General features: G+C 39.2%; 1 protein-coding gene across 1 annotated transcript in view; it reads right to left on the bottom strand.

The window, feature by feature from the left end:
• Positions 1 to 3719, bottom strand: part of cntfr (ciliary neurotrophic factor receptor) — a 246684-nt gene extending 242965 nt beyond the window's left edge. The window contains exon 1 of the mRNA XM_042395799.1: positions 3565 to 3719. The gene's annotated coding sequence lies outside the window, so the exon portion shown is untranslated. The remainder of the gene's footprint in view (positions 1 to 3564) is intronic.
• Positions 3720 to 12591: the final 8872 nt, after the last annotated feature.

The raw sequence follows: 12591 nt of genomic DNA, 5'->3' as shown, positions 1-12591 counted from the left end.
ACTTGAATCCAGCCCACAAGCCTCCATCAGCGCTAAGCCAATATTTACTTGCACTGATAAGACGAACACAAAATGTCATTGTTCACCATGGACGGTATGTTTGCCTGTTGGATTGTTTGCCTTCCTAAAATTGGAACTCTTTAGCTGTGATATCACTGCAGGCTGTGCCGGTGTCATTATGTCAAATGTCTGTCCGTATCTTCCTGTTAACTTACGAGTTAACCCACAGAGATGATGCAGGGAAAGGCATGATATGATTATGATATGACATGATATGTGATTTTTATTGATTTACTTTCAGAGAACAAAAGTGTTGATATAAATGTTCAGAACACTAAGGCAAAGCTCCAATCATTATCTTGTTGGTTAAAAGATTCAGCATTTGAAATGAATCTCAATTGGATCACTCAATCAATCAATCAATCAATGTTGAGTTTAAAGCTTTGTTCACACCTTACCTGGACACACATACATAACTACCTTTTCAGGTAGGGTTCATCGCCACAAACCCAGCCTCTGCACTACATTTTTTGTTGTTGTTGTTGTTGTTTTTGTCAAAATGCATTGTGTGTATCCTGGAGATGAACTGTAGCAAACAGTTTGAATTCACATTTGTTAGGTAGCACTTTTCTTCTTCTCTGGACTTTTTGCTGGTGGATTTCTTGGCTCTTTTCCGCCACCACCTGTTGATTAGTGGATTCGTGTGAAACTGTTAACTGTCACCCACGTGCTCACAAAATACATATCAAAACACTGCCGAATAGCACCACTAGTGGTAAAAAACTCAACAGGATACCTTTAAAGGGGACATATTTTGCTTTTTGTGGTTTTCTGTTATTTATATACTGTTGTGATTTTGGATACCTGTGTTAAACATGGTCAAAGTTCCAAACTAGCTAATGTCAGCTTGTTGCGCATGCTCATAAAAGGTCGTCCGTTCCGCAGCCTTTGTTGCTAAGTTTTCCCATGTGTTGTTTGCGTTGCCCACTCTCCTATTTTGATTGGATTCCAGATTGAACATGTACAGATGTGTCCTTGCAGCTGAAAAGTCAGCTTGTCTAGTTAGGTGAGAAAGGTAATTAAATGCCAGAGACAGGGTATTTTTCCTGCAGTCCAACTGCCTTTAGTAAATCATTGAAGTGTATGCATATGGGCTCCCAAAGCTCTGCAGCATGAGGAGCACCTTGAACAACTCACACAAACACTTTATACTTTCAGCTTCTGCCCAACAAAACCGTCAACACAAGCACCTCATGTACAGTCACACTCCTCTGTCTGCAGACACCCGTTTCCTGCAAGACAATCAATAAAAATTCCATATATGGCGTCGTGACTGTCTTGTACAGTTTCAAGTTCTTGCATTTAATTCCCCTTTCCACTGATCACTTCTTTATAATCAGGGTCACTGTGTATCATGCACTTCAGATAACTTTTTCTATTTCCTCTTTCCTAACAGACAAGACATTCACTTCACCTACACAAACAAGGTGCGAGACATTTAAAACAGAACAATGTGGTTACAGCATATAAAACGTCATAGATCAAGAGTACATCATGCTCTTTCAAAGGCAAAATTGATCAGTTGAATACACTCTACACTGGGTTAGCGATCATCAATATATTAATAGAATAATATAGTAATTTCTCCAATAGAACAAATCCAATGTCATTTTTTCCTCCACAGTTGTATTTGAGAAGTTGACATTTTGAGTAATGAATGAGAAGTCGTGAAATCGTATTACTATAGTTTGTTTCATGGTTTGGAGGAGGAGGATATGCAAAGATAAACTAATAGTAGCCCCACATTCAAAATATAGACCTGGAAATGTGCACAACATGTCCCCTTTAAGAGACCACGCACCACTGATGAAAGGATGGAAAGGATGACAGGGAATTAAAAGTAACCTAACTACTAAATGAGTTTCCTGTCAGGTCATATGACATTATGTTTCAACAATGTATCATTTTCTAATTTGGTTCAGACTAAATGAAACACAGCGTGAACAAAACCACAGTCACCCAGAAGTATCAGCTGGACCTGCTGTTCGGTCTTAACAGGTTTCATTTGTTCTACTGACAACTGGGGAGTCAAACTTTTGGTCCAATGTGAATCTACATTATTTCAAACATAAATTTTTATTTTGAAAATATAGTTTATTTTTTGTGCTAATATTTGTTTGTGGTACTTTACTTGACAGACCAAGAAATCCTTGCCACATTTTGAAACCAGATAAAGGATGTCAGTTTTCTCTGTGCTTATATCTCTTTATTTTGTCCAATAGAATATGGATATTTTATATTCCTCTCCCTCTCTCTTTCAGTGAAACTGTGCCAGGTTGCATTTTCATTTGTCATTCAGGGCCACAATAAAACTTTTTTTTTCTTTTATATAACCAAAAAATGTTATTCTCACAATGTGGTATGCTTGACATTTCCTTTGACTTATAAATATATTGAATGCACTGCAAATATATTGAACGTGGCTCTTGACTATCACTCACTCAGTGACAAATAATACTTCCAGTTCAATCTAGCCCTCACTCTTTTTGTTTGCTCGGTCCTTTCTCTTTTGCAATCTAATTTTTCCTCCCATCCCTGTCTTTTTACCCCCCCCCCCCCCCCCCCTCTTTATTAATTTCTTCCTCTCTCCTTATCATTATTTCCCTCACTTTCTCTATGACTCTCGTTCTCTGTTCCTCATACTCTATCTTCTTCTCTCTCTGTTGGTCTTTCTGTTACTCCCTGCTGACAAAGCAGCAGGATGAATTTCCCAGCAACATTTCATGTCTTATCTGATGAGAATATTGTCAAAACATAGAATGTAAAAGGCGTCAGAGGATAATCCAGCCCGCTAAAGGTTTTTCTGTGTTCTCATATTCCAATGGTTGATATCTTACAGGCTCTGTGCTCATTAAAGATCCAGGGAGAAGAGGAGGAAAACAACTGAGCTGGCAGGTGAACAAAATAACTGTGACACTTTACAATAAAAGGATCTCATCATCTTGATTTCTTTACTCTGGCTCTGTATCAAATTTAGGGTCAAATTTGAGATTCAGAGTGCTGTATGGTCAGGCATCTATCTGCAGTAGTGAGCTACTACAGCCTCACATCATGACTGAAGTCTCCTCATCAGGGCTGGTTAGTTGTACCTTGCTTTAGGGTGAAAACTAAAGGAGACTGAACCTTTGAGGTTTTGGCTTTTAAACTTGGGAACTCATTGCCTTCGGACTTAAGATCTGTGGACACTGGACGCCTTTAAAGGGCGGGTCCATTATTATTATTTTTTTGGAGTTTTTTATTTCATTCTGTAGCTTCCCAGTTCTGTTCCATATGTATTTAAATCTGAAAATTCAAATTTTGGTTGAAGTACGTATGTTTTAGGATCAAAATGCCATTTTCCCATGCCCTTCTAAAAAACGTTTCTGTATGATGACGTCCCATATAAACCCCCTAGCCCGCCTAGCCAGTGGCCACAGAGATGGACTGAGCACTCACTGTTGCTGCTGCTCTGCTAAACATGCTAACAGACACACAGAAACAGAAACACACAGACACATTACTCACTATTGCTGCTCAAAGTTTAAGAAAATAAACTCTGAGCTCTCCTCCGACCAGTAAACGTCTCCGGATCAGAGCAGAATGCTGTATGACTCGCTGGTGTTATTCGTCCCGAAGCTCCGGCTCTGCTCCCAGCTCTCTCCTGGCACTCAGCAGCTGTCTGTCCCTCTGCTCTGTCCGGTGCATTTATAAACACTTCACACACTCAGACTCAGCGATGCAATATTGCGCATAGTATATCTGCACAATTTTTTGTGCTCTAACATAAAGCGAGGGAGTATGTTAGGAAGACACTGTCAGTGAACTATGCGTGTGTGTGAGAGTGTGTGTTAACGCATTCGTACTATTTTTCTTTTTTAAACACAGCTGTTTGCAGGACACATAGCAATGTAGTAATGTATCTGTTTGTGGCTCTGTAAGATTAATAATTGTAATATGATGATGGTGAAGCAAAGTAAACTTTGTTTTAGTACCTTACATGTAAGGCTGCATTCATACCAAATCTGGCAATGCAGCACCATCCTACAGGTTTGTGCAGAGATGTGGGCGTGTTTATTTGTGCTTTAGAATGTAACTGCTGTGAAACAATCAGAAAATAACGTTTAATTTCTCTGATTCACTCCTTTGCTCTTTGTTCACCATCGCTCACTCTCTTCATTCACTCTCTAACTTGCTCGCACTCTCTTTTTTTTCTCTCATTTTTTAAAAAATGGGTCAGGAAGCAGACAACCAGTCTAAATTTACTTTTAACGTTATCCCCTCGTCCTAGTAACGTCTTTGTAGCTACTCCCTCATGCTACAATGCTACATGTAATGTACTCTGTCTGCTTGCCATAAATTGTTTCATCTGATTTCGTGGGGAATCTGACCCCGTGACAAGCATTTAGAATAACTATATAGGAACAGCAAATATTGCTGATGGTCTTGTTTGCTTATGTAGGTCATACAGAGGCATCATGAGACTGTTTAATAAACAGTTAAAAGTTCCTTGTAGTAACTTTGACTATAAAACAAGGCCTTAACCCTAAAACATATGGTTAGCCTTGTGGGGACCAGCTTTTTCGTAGCCAGACGGAGAATCTAAACAGTGTGACTATGTGAACATCAATCCTGATAATGTGTGTATTAGGGTATAAGGGTTATCCTCACCCTAACCTCAAAACTGGTACACTAGTGCTTGTAGTTGTATTTGTGTGGACTCTTGTGAGTGGCCTTAACCTGTTCCCCTAAACCTAATTGTAACATTAACCCTGAAACCAAGTCTTAACCCTCAAACAGCCTTTTGAGGAAGCAAAGACTAGCCAAGGGTGCTTTCTTTCCAAAAATGTCCTCACTCTCAAGGTCTAAAATGCAAAGTGGTCCTAACGAAAGATAGAAGAAGGTAAAAGTACAAAAGCACACACACATCAGAGTATTTTAAATAAATAGGAATATGTAGATCTTACACTAAACAGACAAGCAGTCCACAAGTTACATAAAAAGCCAAGCATAGGAGTGAGCTTATGAAGCAGCCTTCTTTTAGTCATGTATAAATATTTGCCCCAAGGTGATGTAATTTTAGATGTGGGTTTTATGCCTTTTCATCTCCCGTTGAGGGTTGTCATTTTGTTTTGATAAGCGTTGACAAGTTTCTTCTGATGCCCGTGTTCCTGACAAGACACCCGTCTAATCAGCAGTCTGTTGAATACTAACCGGATTAAGGATCATTTTTGATTGCTCTCACCATGTGCCTTCTTTTTTAAACCATCATTGCATCCAACGTGATTTGATTCCAACCCAAATGTCTTCAGTCAGGTCCATTACCAAGAGGATTTACATGCAATCGAGTTGTCTCTTCTCTGACAGTTGAATACATCACAACAGAGTGCTTCAAATCTGCCAGCAATACAGCACGGTCATCGGCTTATCAGTGAGGTGACATCCTCATGTAAGACATGAAAAAAAAAAAAAATCACTTCATGTGACACTGGCAGCATATCAGACACCCTGCTGTGAGTCTTTTAAATTAGGAAGGCACCAACAGGGCAGAGAGAGGAAAAACAAGAAAAATTGGGGCAAGTGTGCTCTGTTTCTCTGAAATCTGAATCTTTTGCATACTTGATTTGAGTGACAGAAATGCTGAAGCTGTGGTTAATTGCACCTCAAACAGACTAATATTCCTGACAGAACATTTTGTCGACAGTAATCTTTTTGATGACTAAGGTGATTACTGCCAATCAAAGAGAAGGCTGACACAGGCGCCCAGTCGTTGTTTTTTTTTCTAGAAATCTGCGGTTATAGAACCTGAGAGACATATCACAGCTGTGGTAGAGGCAGTGACATTATTAACTAATAGAATAATGTCAGGTGAGTCATCTAACTGTTGTTGTATATCTGGCTTTTAAATAATAAGTCATGGGACAGCATCACCATAAGTTTGGAACATTTTCAGGCAGTGACCTTTCTGCAATGTCACCAAATACACTTAAATTCATGGTGATAATGAAGTACTGTAGCTTCAGCAGTCCTGACACATTTAATTACCGAGAAAGTATCTTTATTGAACCAAAATCAACAACTCATTCATGATGATCTTGACCGCCTATCCATCAGCGTGACAAGCGCAGGAAGAATGGATGATGTGACAACATTTTTTAGACAGTAAAGTGGAAGCCAATTGGCTGCAGAATGTTTCTTCTGGTGTGTTTATGTAATATGCTTATTTTGTGTGAGTCAGTCAAACGATTAACATCATCATGGGTAGTTCAACTCTCCAGTGAGAGCCACAACATGTGGCTTAAAAGTATTTAGACTTGGCTCTGTAACGTCTTCCCATCTGAGCTCTAAAACTCTGAAGCACAGGGAAAGTTAAAGCATAAATATGGCTTATTTTACCGCAGGAATGGACCATTAATAGCAAATGGTTGTACAGTTAGATTTGGCAGAAAAGGCTCTGCTCTTTGAGGGAGGGGTCAAAGAATCTGAGCAGCAATGGGGATCCTGCTGGGAGAATTGCAGTAATCCCCCCTCAAACACATACATGAACATTACATCTTAGCAAAATCAATTATACCAAAAGTTCAACACATATGGAGGAAGGAGCTGCAGTGGCACATGGCACCGGCATGAAGGCGTCAACAGAATAGCATATAAGAAGTGTCAGGTTATAATGGCTGCTCTGTACACCTGTATGCATATGATTGGATGCTACAAGTCAGTGGGTGTCCAAGCAGCAGATGAATGATGGTCAAGCATGAATGAAGCAGTGAATGCAATCGAAACTATCGCTAAGCTCCATTACCTATTGTAATTCAAGTGAATGTCTTTTTCATTACCTCATTTCAGGTCTACATTAACAGATGGTACAGTGAGTTACAGGAGTCACAAGAATTATCCATTATCTCTGTAATACTGTTAAACTATAAAACATACCTTGTAAATACATAGAATTTAATTGATTAGTTGTAAAAAAAAAAAAATCCATCGTTGTTGACTTGACATGTTTGGCAACTTCACCTACCTGTGCAAAAAAGAAACCTGCAATGTATGGCCGTGACATTCACCTTTTGCAGTGGTAGTTTAAGCAGGTTATGATATTAGTATATATCATGCTGCCTGGGTATTCCTTTAAACTCGTTTGGGTAGACTATAATCACAGGTATTGCACATTCTCCTTTTAGAAAATAGAAGAGAGAAAGTGGGGCATTTGGTTCTAGTGTACCATGCAAAATGAGGGGTTACATTTCAACATTTTTCTCCTAAACAAAATCCAGATTTGCAGAGTCCAACTATGACTGCTTAAAACTTGAAACATGTATAACACTGAACTCCAATTCACTTTTATTGATTTATTTTTCCATTTCTCCGCAATGTCCTCTTCACTCCTAATTATTGCTGTGTTTCAGGAGGGAAGAACAGTCCTTTTTTGTATCAGCAAACTAATGAGGAGCTTCTCCACAAACTCCATTCCTACCACCACTAAACCACTAAAGATTAAAACTTCATATTAGCTCCTAAATACTGAATATGTCTCCATAAAGGAAGCAAGCTCATTGAAGTTGAAGCAAAACAACGAACAAGATTAGTCCAGTGTGTGTCGTCTGCCACATGCTCTGTTTGTCTGCTTCAATTATCCATAACACTCAGTCTTAATCCTCATTGCAATTAAAATTCCAATTAGAATGAAAAAAAAAAAACATCCAGACACACAGAGCAGGAAGAGGGCTTGGTAAATATTGGCCTACTATACATTGTCAGCACTCTGAGTTGCAGTAGGAGGACATACAGCACTGTGTACAATAGCAGCAGGAATCATCTTGGAATATAAAATGCTCAATGCATATGCAATTACCATTAGCGGTGTAATGTTGGATAAATAAGGGTACATTGATTTCACAAATGAAGTAATTGGATAAGGATGATTGCATTAGCATATTTTAGATAGCAACGCAATCACTGCAAACTTCATTTTCATCTCATTATCTGGCCTTGATAACTAATCTGATAAACAGTTAATACATGCATTTTCTTATAAGCTTTCTTTTCAACACTCAGCATAATGAAGCTGGTGTTTTGTTAAAATATGGATTTTGCTTACACAGAAACTCTGATATGCAGAGTTGATTCCAGATTCACTGGATCAGACCTGAATTACAACCATACTGTAATTGATTTGCTGTCTGTTCTTTATCAACTCCTGTATTTTTCACTTACCTCGCTTTCCAAATATTTTGGGTTTTATCTGTCCAGATTTGGAGATATCCATCTATGAGGTATCCTGCCTCCACTGCGATACAATGTTGGTGACTGGAATTTCAGTTGTAGTGGACACAGCATCTAAAAACATCCACTTTAAAGGAATCAGACAACGTGTCTTTCCATAAACACTGTCTCCGTAATTCTGATAAGTCCCTAGACTTCATTGTGAACAGTTTTCAATGCCTGAAGAAATAGCCCCCACAAACATTTTTGACAGTTAGGTATCTCAAAACTTGGGCAATGAGACCCAAACTATCTGCATGGTTAGATACAACAGATATACTGAATTTGAGGACACAAATTAGTCATTTGGGCTTTTGAGTTCATGTTGTTACTTTAAAAGCAGACACTGAACACCCAGAATGTTAGCTACGGGCAGGCAGATGTGACTTGGTATTGATGTGCTTAAAATTCATCACACTAGTATTCTTAAGTTATTGCATTCGTTACGTTTGTCCTTGTAATTTCAGCAGTGCTGGTCAGCTTCAGCTACTTTCTGTCAGTATGATATTATTGCGTAGCCTAATGCAGTATAAAATTAACAGTGAAAGTTGTCAGGCCATGGACCATCTCATCTAAATGAGCCACTTGTTTTTAATGCAGTTTATTGTTGGATGGAGATGTGTGGATATATTTTACAAAGTTGTGTTATCTTTTACATCCCTTAATTGTTCAATAATTAGTTTTCCAACTTCAAATTACTTTTCTGTTTTCTTTTTTTTAATTTAGTTTTTATCCCATGACGTTTTTTCTCTTTTCATTTGGGTGATCTGACCCTTGAAGTCTGGGAACACATAAGTTAATTTGTCTCAAGTGTTTACTAGACCAAGCAGTGTGATTACTGATGGCACACATTGTCAACCATTTAACCAAAACTACACAAGAGGGTGGTTTATCTTATGACTTCATCTGCACGACGCAAGGAAAAAAAAAAAAAAAAAAAGAGAACCCACATTATGAAGCCATGAACAAAACACAACAGCACAATGCTATCAGCCGTCACAATCAAAGCCCATCTGCTTCAAAGCCTTCTTGTTCTTATAAACTTTCATAGTTTGGGGTCTGTTTTCTATATTTATCCCAGATGAATATCAGTTTGCCTGCTCTCTAAGCCAGCACCACAGTTCAATATCCTGCTGTGTGTTAGGGGACGAATCAGAGACTAAGAGAAGACAGAAGAACAATAAGAGGGAGAAATGTTAAGACATACATTGCTCACCATAAAGAGACACATGTTCAGATACATGCATACAGTGCATACAGGTCCTCACAACCACACACTAGAAGATACACTAGAGACATGTAGATGAAACACTTAAGCAAAAATAAATAAAAAAAAAGAGCCCTTTCATTAGAGAAAAGAGGATAAAAAGGATGGGACAAAAATAGTAAAATGTAGAAAAAGCCCAGAGTCAACCACAACTTCAGAGCTTCACACATGCCAGGGTGAGAGCTTTGCTGCTGGGGGAATGTGTCAAAGCGAGGCCCCTGTCTGAGGAGATTTAGGCCTCAGCCAGAGATGAAACGAAGCCTAACCTCACCACAGAGCCTTGCGGTCTTCTGCCTCACTTTGCTCGTGTGAATGGGTGTGTGTGTGTGTGTCTGTGTTAACGCATTTGTCCCTGTATGTCTCTGGGAAACTATCATAATGTGTGCATGCATGTGTGAGTCTGTGTGCATATACTGATCCCTTTTGTGTGCACATCTGAATGAATTCTTAAGTGTGTGTGTGTGTTTGTATGGATTCTTTCTGTGTGTGTGTGTGTGTGTGTGTGCGCTTGAATCCCATGAGCGTTATGTGTGCGTCTCACCACACTTCCCTCCCTCTGATGCCTCAGCCTCGGTTCTGTGGTCCAGATTTCATTAGCAGCCCTCTGGCTTCCCCTCCGCCATCTGAATCTAATCCTTTGGCTTCCTTTGACATGCATCTGACTAATGGACGTCAATATTTTGGTTAGAGCGACCAGGATGTAAAGACAGGGGGCCTTGGTTAGGGTGAAGAAACCAAAAGAGTGATGAAAGGAGTGTGTATATGTGTGTGTGTGTGCACTTGTGTATGTATTAGGGATGTGCAGAGAGCCAAGTATTTGTATTTGTATCTATATTTGTTGAGGCAGTCATATCAATATCACTTATGAATATCAGGCAGCAGTTCACTAATGTTTTTCACCTCGCTGGTTTACTTCACTGCCTGTGGAGATCTTGTGATTGCCGTTCCCACTGGAAAAGAGGGAAACCCTGAAAACCCTCTGCATGTAAATGGGAATATTAGTGGAATAGTCATTTTCATTAGCCATGTAAACAGCTTAATAGGAATATCGTCCTTTCCTAAACTGGAATATTTTGTGCGTGTAAATGTCAGTGTGTTTGAACACATTTAATTTAAAGGGGACATATTATGCACATTGACACGTTTTTATTTTTTATTCTGAGGCTCTACTGGAATATCTTTGCATGGTTTATAGATCAAAAAACTCCTTTTTCAACTCATACTGACCCTTAACGCAGCCCCTCAGTTCAGCCTCCGTCTGAAACAAACCGTTTTAGCTCCTGTCTCTTTAGATGACAGGAGCCCACTCTATTCTGATTGGTTAGCTTCCAGAAGCTGCGCCTCAAGCGACGGCTCGGGAGGCTACATAAACAAACAGTAGTAGTAGGATTTCACTTCTTTTTCTCATTCTTTACTTGAAATGTCAACTTCTCAAGTACATCTACATGTTTTAGCTGAAATCCAATCCAGTGTTCGGAGCAGGCTGAAGCCTGGGCTTTTGACCTGCAGGGAGCATTTCTACATATATTAACCTCAAGTTTTGGAACTTTAACTATGTTTAACATAGATATCTGACATCATAACAGCATATAGATAACAGAAAATCATAAGAAGCATAATACGTTCTCTCTATTTTATTAGTTCATTATCTTTAGATATATGATAGATGTAAATGAGCTAGAGTTAATCTAAAAGGCTAATCTTTTCATCACCAGTGGGGCATCCTTGACTTATTTTCTTCACATTTTTGCTGTCCCTAAAAATTTACTCTCACCATATTACGCTTCCATCTCTCTCTCTCTCACATTAGATGTGTTCTTTGTTTCTGCCACCTCTGCTTGTGCACAGCTCATCAACTGGTGTAATGGCCTAGTCATTGTTGCTGCAATTTAGGGAGAAATTAGGAGCGCTTGGTTTGCTGAAACAAGTCTGCTTTCTAATTCAAATGTGGCAAAGTTGTTGTCACGGAAAAATGAGATGATACATGATATAAGATGAAATAGTGCAGCCTCTGGAAAAACTGGAATGGTTGGCATAGTAGGAAAGAATGAAGGAGAAAAGTGTGCATGTGTGTGTGTGTGTGTGTGTCAGCAAAGAGAGAAGGCTTCAGGTAAAGTGAGAAGAGACTCTTGACACTTGCAAGTGGGAGAAGACGGGGGGTGGGGGGGGAAGGTGTGTATGTCATTTCCTTTTTACTTCTCTTTGCCCAGAGAAGATGAGCTGAGTTCTTACTCTCTTTTTCAGCAACTCCTTCACAATCACTCAGTTACACACTTTTCACACCTGGGAGCTACCGAGTACAACCGCAGTATTATACTGTTGGCTCTGAATGGCTCCACTTGGAGCAGTTAGGGATTAAGCACTTCCCTCAAGAGCAGCTCACTGGTAAAATTGAGGAAAAAAGGTCTTTCTCTCCCCTTATTCCCAGATTCTCCAGTCACTTGAGGGATTAGAAACAGTGACCATATTTTCACAAGATTGTTTCTCACCTGTTTTTTTTCCCCTCAATATATGCTGTCCCCACCCTTGTGTGCCTGAGAGACAGTGAAGAAAGACAGAAAGGCAAAGACAAAGAGAGAAATAATTGTAAAGGCTAAATTTGTGGAATTAAGTAAATATCCAATTTACTGCTAGAGAAGTGCTCATATTTGGCAACAAAGCTGAGAAAGGGCATCACACACATGAATATAAAACAGTATTGTAATTTAACACATTTGCATTTATTTTTAAACCCACAACATCATGGTTACAATCTGACCGAGTTTGAGCATATTTATATGTGAAAACTGTGGGTTGGATTCAGGGATAACATCTAGTTTATAGTTTTGACATTAAAATATTGGCAAATGTGTTTCTTACAAGTTCAAACCTGAGAGGAGATGAACATTTAACAGCATAACAGGTCTACCCTGCTGTTTTTCTAATGTAAAAATATTGGGGCTATTGTCAGCGGGTTTGGGCTGAAAAATGTTGTTAGCTGTCAGAGTCGGGCTGGAATGAATTGGGCCATGTCACGCTCAAGCAAA

The sequence above is a fragment of the Thunnus maccoyii genome, chromosome 19 (genome assembly GCF_910596095.1).
Source record: "Thunnus maccoyii chromosome 19, fThuMac1.1, whole genome shotgun sequence".
NCBI classification, from domain to species: Eukaryota; Metazoa; Chordata; class Actinopteri; order Scombriformes; family Scombridae; genus Thunnus; species Thunnus maccoyii.
The sequence above is the reverse complement of the archived record's forward strand: the minus strand, read 5'-3'. Positions and strand labels throughout refer to the sequence as shown.